Raw genomic sequence first — 7500 nt, forward strand, 5'->3', positions numbered from 1 at the left:
TCAGACCGCTCAGGTTGAGCTTTGGGTTCGGTTTAGATGTGAAATGTTAAAAAGACGGTTCTTCAAGGGTTCTTTAGGAGAGAAAATGGTTCTATATAGAACCATTAACACTCAAAGAGCCCACTGAGTGATTTAAAGGGTTCTTCAGACGCACACACACACACACACACACACACATCCTCATTTTAGTGTGACAGAAAGATGGAGGGCTTTAAAGTGAGAATAAGTGAAAGAACTGTGTGTGTGTGTGTGTGTGTGTGTTTGTGTGTGTAGGGAATCTCCGGCTGCAGGTTTTTTTCCCGGTATTCCCGTGGTGCTGCAGCACAATGCACCAGAATGCAGGGAGACCCGCAACTGAACACCAGAGAGAGAGAGACAGAGAGAGACACACACACAGAGAGAGAGAGAGAGAGAGACAGAGAGAGAGAGAGACACACACACAGAGAGAGAGAGAGACAGAGAGAGAGAGAGACAGAGAGAGAGGGGAGAGAGAGAGAGAGAGAGAGAGGGAGAGGGAGAGAGAGAGAGAGAGAGACAGAGAGGGAGAGAGAGAGAGCGAGAGAGAGGGGAGAGAGAGAGAGAGAGAGAGAGAGAGAGAGAGAGAGAGACAGAGAGGGAGAGAGAGAGAGCGAGAGAGAGGGGAGAGAGAGAGAGAGAGAGAGAGAGAGAGAGAGAGAGAGACAGAGAGGGAGAGAGAGAGAGCGAGAGAGAGGGGAGAGAGAGAGAGAGGGAGAGAGAGAGAGCGAGAGAGAGGGGAGAGAGAGAGAGAGGGAGAGAGAGAGAGCGAGAGAGAGGGGAGAGAGAGAGAGAGAGAGAGAGAGAGAGAGACAGAGAGGGAGAGAGAGAGAGCGAGAGAGAGGGGAGAGAGAGAGAGAGGGAGAGAGAGAGAGCGAGAGAGAGGGGAGAGAGAGAGGGAGAGAGAGAGAGCGAGAGAGAGGGGAGAGAGAGAGAGAGGGAGAGAGAGAGAGCGAGAGAGAGGGGAGAGAGAGAGAGAGAGAGAGGGAGAGAGAGACAGATACAGAGAGAGAGAGAGAGAGAGAGAGAGAGAGAGAGAGAGGGGAGAGAGAGAGAGAGGGAGAGAGAGAGAGCGAGAGAGAGGGGAGAGAGAGAGAGAGGGAGAGAGAGAGAGCGAGAGAGAGAGAGAGAGAGAGAGAGAGAGAGAGAGGGAGAGAGAGAGAGCGAGAGAGAGGGGAGAGAGAGAGAGAGAGAGGGAGAGAGAGACAGATACAGAGAGAGAGAGAGAGAGAGGGAGAGAGAGACAGAGAGGGAGAGAGAGAGAGAGAGAGAGAGGGGAGAGAGAGAGAGAGGGAGAGAGAGAGAGAGAGAGAGAGAGAGGGAGAGAGAGAGGGGAGAGAGAGAGAGAGAGAGAGAGAGAGAGAGGGGGTGGGAGACAGAGAGAGAGGGTGAGAGAGGGAGAGAGAGAGAGGAGAGAGAGAGACAGAGAGAGGGGAGAGAGAGAGAGAGAGAGAGCGAGAGAGAGGGGAGAGAGAGAGAGAGAGGGAGAGAGAGAGAGCGAGAGAGAGGGGAGAGAGAGAGAGAGAGAGGGAGAGAGAGACAGATACAGAGAGAGAGAGAGAGAGAGGGAGAGAGAGACAGAGAGGGAGAGAGAGAGAGAGAGAGAGGGAGAGAGAGAGGGGAGAGAGAGAGAGAGAGAGAGAGAGAGGGGGTGGGAGACAGAGAGAGAGGGTGAGAGAGGGAGAGAGAGAGAGAGAGAGGGAGAGAGAGAGGGGAGAGAGAGAGAGAGAGAGAGAGAGAGGGGGTGGGAGACAGAGAGAGAGGGTGAGAGAGAGAGGAGAGAGAGAGACAGAGAGAGGGGAGAGAGAGAGAGAGAGAGAGAGAGAGAGGGAGGGGAGAGTTTAGGGTGAAAAAAACTGAAACTCGCACAGCCGGCTGAGCTGAATGTGTTTTATAGGGTTCTAACCGAAATGGTTCTTTTATTGCTTACCAGCTTGACATTGTAACAATAGCAGAACCTTTTTTGGTGATACATAGAACCAACACATCCTCCATCAGTCTGAAGGACCATTTCACCATGCAAAGAACCATTTAGGCATGAGTGTTTTTATACAGAACCTTCTTGAAAATGGTTCTGTTTTGTGCCAAAAGGGTTCTGCTGTTGTTACAAGCTTGACATCGTAAACAGTAACACTAAATAATGAACAATTAGTTTTTCTACAAAACAATTTTATAACAATTTTGGTGCTAAATAAATGCACACAACCATTTTAAGCACGCAGTTGGTTCTCTGAGTGTTCATGGTTCTATGTGGAACGTATGCAGTGAAAATCACACAAAATATATTTGAAATAAGAAACTCGGCGTCATTTAAAATGCAGATCCTGGAACTCTAAAGGCATCAGACAGTGAAGAGCATCAGACAGGATTCCACACACGTTCAGGTGGATCTATAAACACATTTACACACACTTATTTTTGTCTATGTTAATATTTCCCCATACCTTTAAAATAGATGTGGTTAATATGGTGAAATATTCGGAAAAACATTTTGGTGTTTGGACTGTTTTTTAGAATATATAAAAGCACATGTCCGTGTGTGTGCGTGTGATTTAAAGCCGAGTTTGTGTTTCTACATGTATGGAATCTGCAGTAGCTGCTCTGTTGAAGTGACGCCCACAAGGCGGCCAGTTTTCCTTACAGTAAGCCGAAAACTGCCCACACACACAGGCTGAGCTTCAACGACAGAAAGTCTATGCAGAGTTAGAGGCCAGTTCTTAATATATATATTTATAGATAATCGAGTCCCGAAGCATCTTAATATTGAATAGAAAATATTCATCTAATGTAATAATAACTCTTATCTGCCACTCAGCTGTTCCGGCAAGATGTAATACTGACAGCAAGCGTTTACACTGGGTACTACCGTCCAATAGTTGGAGAGACTCGTCTGCCCCGCCCCCTCCTAGGGTTGCCAGGTTGAGGACACTGAGCCCAATGTTAAACTTTGACAATAGGAAGTGACGATGAGTCCTACACTGTTAGTTGACCACCTGATGTATGGTTGTCATGTTTTTATTGTTTGTAAATTATAAACCAGCTCATGTGGAGTTTTTATAACTCTGTCAGTGTTGCTAGATGCATGGCTGGCTATGTACAGTTGGCAAAGCTATCCCGTTATCCCGAAAACAAAAGCCTGCTGCTTCTTTAAATACGCACTGCCTTCACGAAGCTGAAGTCAGATTCATTCGTTCGAATTCTCCCGTTCCACCTTAAACGGTGTTGCGGTTAACAATCGGTTAATATTGCAGAAAATTCTGAGATCATATCTGCTTTGTTGTCATGGCAACCTCAATTAAGACTGAAGTTCGTACAGAAGCCCTTACAGAACGACAGTTCCTAAGTCTATAATCTCTTATTTCCAGCTAAGAAAACGGTTTTCAAGAAACATCCTAAGTTGCCAAAATATCCTAAATATTTTCTTGACGGTAAGATGAACCCCAGAGCGTCTTAGCTTCTGTCTTAATTGCCTGTCTCTATTGTTTTATGCCGTGATAGGCAGCATAAACAGCATAAGGAATGTAGCGCTGAAGATGGTGCTTTGACTTGTGGGTTTTTCTTTCTAACAGCGTATAAAAGCCCCAGACTTCACCGTCCCTCTGATTACCTTTGGGTGTCAATGTTTGATAAAAACTCATGATGGTGCTGAATAATGAGGAGGCGGAGCTGAACAAGTGGCTGTTAATTAGGAGAAGTAACATCACTGCGCTCGGCTAAAGCGTTTGGGAAATGGAGACTGAAACTGGAGATGGTGGCGCTCTGATAAACAGCACGAAACGCTGACGTAATATTATTAACTCTCAGTTTATCTAATTTTAGTTTTATTTGACTTTCTTTACCACAGAAACGGTAGCTGTCGTTAGCTGCCTGACTAACGAATGTAATGTTTCAGCTGTGCCGTACGGTCAGTTGCTAGGTAACAGACGCGACAGCTGCTTGTTGGCTTAAATCGAGTAAGTTTAGATTTCCTAACTTGAGATTAGATTAGATGCTGTAAGATGAAATTAGATTATTAAATTAATATCAGATTTGCTTCTGTAATACGAATTTGTGCAAAATCTTAACTTAAGACAAAAAGATAAGAATTCTCTGAAATACGGCCCCTGGTGCCTCAGCCTGTTCACTGGCTTTCTGTTTCATTTTTCCGTTCCACCTTAAATGGTGCTGCGCTTCCATTCTGTCTTTGTAGTTGTGGTAGAATCCAGCGTTATCTCTGTTGATCCAGCTCATTTGTTTGCCTCCATGGCAGCAGCTCGCTGTGTTTGCAGGCCAATTTGTTTCATATCTGGCGACTCGGGTGTGGAAACGTTACCGGGAAACGGGCAGTGAGCAGGATCACAGGCCAAAACACAGACCTTGCGCTCCGGACCAGAACCATACTGACTGTAGCGCTGCTGTCGGAGAAGCCAGTATCTCATATCTTAGCATGTTCCTGATTCTCTGAAGACGCGTCCTGATAATCTTATGATTTAGGATTCGCTTTATGTGGATAGTCCACTGTAGTCCCTGTAGATGATCTGCAGATGGTCAAATTGGTAGCAATGTATCTGTTGGAACTCAGTTCATTCTAAACAGTGGTGGGCTTAGCCTTAGGATTTGGACCAGGTTGGGGGTTGGGTGTAGGTTTTGGGTTGAGATTCAGGGCTTAGATCCAGGTTTAGAGTTTATGGTATTAATTATGGTGTGATATTTAGTTGAATGTGACTTGAAAGTAATTTTAAGCATCTACAAAGCATCTAAAGTGGACTATCCAAAGAAAAGTGTTACCCCCTGAGTTGCACTACAGTATCCAGCATGCTCTGCAACATAGCGTGCTCTGACCCCCCTCCCCCGAAAACAATCTCTGACCCAGCGGTGACACAAAAACCAGACAGGGAAGAGCATCGGACAGGATTTTGGATATTTTCAAACGGATTTGATAAACACGTTCACTTTCTATGTGTAATATTTCCCCATACATTTTAAAATAAATGTGTTCTAAAATACATTTAATACGACAACTTATTCTGAGATACATTTCAGTGTTTGGACTGTTTTTAAGCATCGTGCTCCAGTGTGTTTGAAATGTACTTAAAATATATAAAAATACTCGTCCATATGCCGTTTGTATTACATTATTACACTTTGTGAAATCTTCATCTGTTCATCTCGTGAAATTATTTTCATTTTCTATTTTTATCATCCGTTTTTTCACCCTGAGCTGCACTACAGTCCCCAGCATGCACTGCAGCATAGTGTACGCTCTGACCCCCTTCCTCCAAAACAGTCTGTAGCCCAGCAGGTACACAAAAAGAAAAGCAAGCGTTTTAAATGTAAATTTAATTTGAATTTTAAAGAGGTTTAACCGTTTTCCGTAGCTAATGTCGTCTATTGTTTTGTAGAGAAGGTGGTTCAGATAGTGGCCCGTTCAGGTCGTGTCCAAATGTTCAGTAAAAATGAGATAAAAACACAGCTGAAGCGCAGATTAGCTGAGATTTGTGACTCCGGCGCTTTCAGTGGTCGAGTTTGACCCCCCTGATTTAGGCGGTAAGTATATTCCATATTCCCTGTGTGAGACGGCAGTCTTGGTCGCCACTCAGCTCATTTGCAAGTTTGACAAGAGAGAGAAAGATAAAACTGAGAAACGGCTGTTTGTTGGTTGTGTTTTGCTCTGTTGAGCTGCAGGATCCAGCGTTTAAACTCCTACGTAGTGCACTATGTAGGGAGCAGGGAGCCGTTTGGGATTCAGCCCCAGCGTGAGAAGAGGGTGCCGCGGGATTGGGGCTAAATTAGGCTCGTCGTGGTGATTAAAAAGAGCTTATACAGTGACGGTTTTGCGGTAAACAGTGCTGCGTTATCATGTGCTCATTATTATACAACAAAAAGTTTAAAAACCCATGAAATGACCGCAGCGCACAGCGATGGTTGACCCAACGTTCCTCTACTCATTCGTTTGGCAGCGATGCCGTACTCTAACGGAACTCCATTTCTTTTTTATGTCGATTTTTATTCATATTAACAAATTATTTTCTGAAAAATTGTGTATTTTGTCATTTTATGTTGGCCAACATTTTATAAAAGCAATAAGCCAGTTTGGACCTTCCTGTGATAAAATCATTGTAATGCACGGCCTCTTGTGGCTTATTGCTTTGAAAAACGCTGAGACGGTCAGAGGTCCAGCTGCTCCTCCTCCTGACTGTCCGGCTGGGATCAGGCTCGGGAAGTGTTCTGGGGAGATGCTGAAAGCTCCTCCTGTTTGTTCTCTGTGTTGGAGTCTCTCCTCGGCCGGCTCAGCCTCTTTCCCCTCACGGCGTCGGACGTCCAGCACACAGTAAATAAGTCTGTTGTTCTTTTTTTCGCCGAGTAACGGTGCTCTAAACTTCTCTGGCTCTCCGGATCTCCGCCAGGCGAGCGTCTCAGCAAGGCTGCCTAGGCTGCATCTAAGTCAGAAACAAATTTGCGAGATTCCAGGGTCCGTATCTCTGGTTCCCTGAAGGCCAGCAATGCGATCCGGGGCTCGTTGGAAAGGGCACATTACACCCTACTGACCTGTCGAGTTTCGCATCATCTCAGGTTGACGATGTGGTCGATGAAAGAAAAGGTATTTTGGGTGCTGCACATTAGAGACGTACTTTGATCTTCTTGTTGGCATTCTCATCTTCGCCCTTCCTCACGCAACTTGACTAAATCTGAAGTCGTGCTGTCGTATTTCGGCTTCTCGACCTCTTAATTCAGAGGGAAAGTGTCTGTACGGCGAAACGTCTCGACTTTGGAGCATGTTTGTTTGCGTTCGTGTTCTCCCAGGGTGGGTTTTGTAATTCTCATTTGTGGCATATCTTAAACGACACCCTGTAACCTTCCTTCCGGCGTTTTCTGTGGTGCAATACTACAAAATTATCCCACCCGTCTTCGCAAAATAGGAGCTACTTTGCAGTTTGACATTCTTTTCCAGGAACATTCATTTTATCAGCCGTTAGAAGAAGCTGTCTCAATACTTTTTTTTCACTTCAAGTGCAAAAATATGCCCCCAACTGTGGAATGAGTGCTTTTATGTGCTCTGGTGTTGGAGAATGACAGGAAATGTTCACGTTCCTTGATTTATTTTGAATGAATCTGTTGATCTGGCCCTTCATTTAGCAGCATCTACAGAGGTTTAAGAAGATTTCTAACGTCATTTGAAATGATCTTTCACATTTAAATGTCTGGAACCTCAACAAAGTGTGCTGATGAACCGAACCTGAAACTGAATCATTTAACCTGACATTTGATTCATTGAAATGGACAGTTTGAAGGAATTGATTCGATAGACTGAATCAAACTTGTTTTCCGCAGACTCCAAAACGCTGCTTATCTTTTATGTTCCCTATAGAGAAAGCCGGCTTAGACCCAGTCTTAGTCTTAGATCCTAATATGGACATCAGAGGCCTGTAGAAAAAAGGTGGCTATAGTTAAAACACGGACCCCCATCCCCGACCCCCCACATACACACAGTCTTTACTCTGCTGT

General features: G+C 44.9%; 1 protein-coding gene across 2 annotated transcripts in view; it reads left to right on the forward strand.

Moving 5' to 3' along the window:
• slc8a3 (solute carrier family 8 member 3) overlaps nucleotides 1–7500 on the forward strand; it is a 93742-nt gene that overhangs the window by 51281 nt on the left and 34961 nt on the right. The window lies entirely within an intron of this gene.

This window comes from Pygocentrus nattereri, chromosome 5, assembly GCF_015220715.1.
Source record: "Pygocentrus nattereri isolate fPygNat1 chromosome 5, fPygNat1.pri, whole genome shotgun sequence".
In the NCBI taxonomy this organism is placed as follows: Eukaryota; Metazoa; Chordata; class Actinopteri; order Characiformes; family Serrasalmidae; genus Pygocentrus; species Pygocentrus nattereri.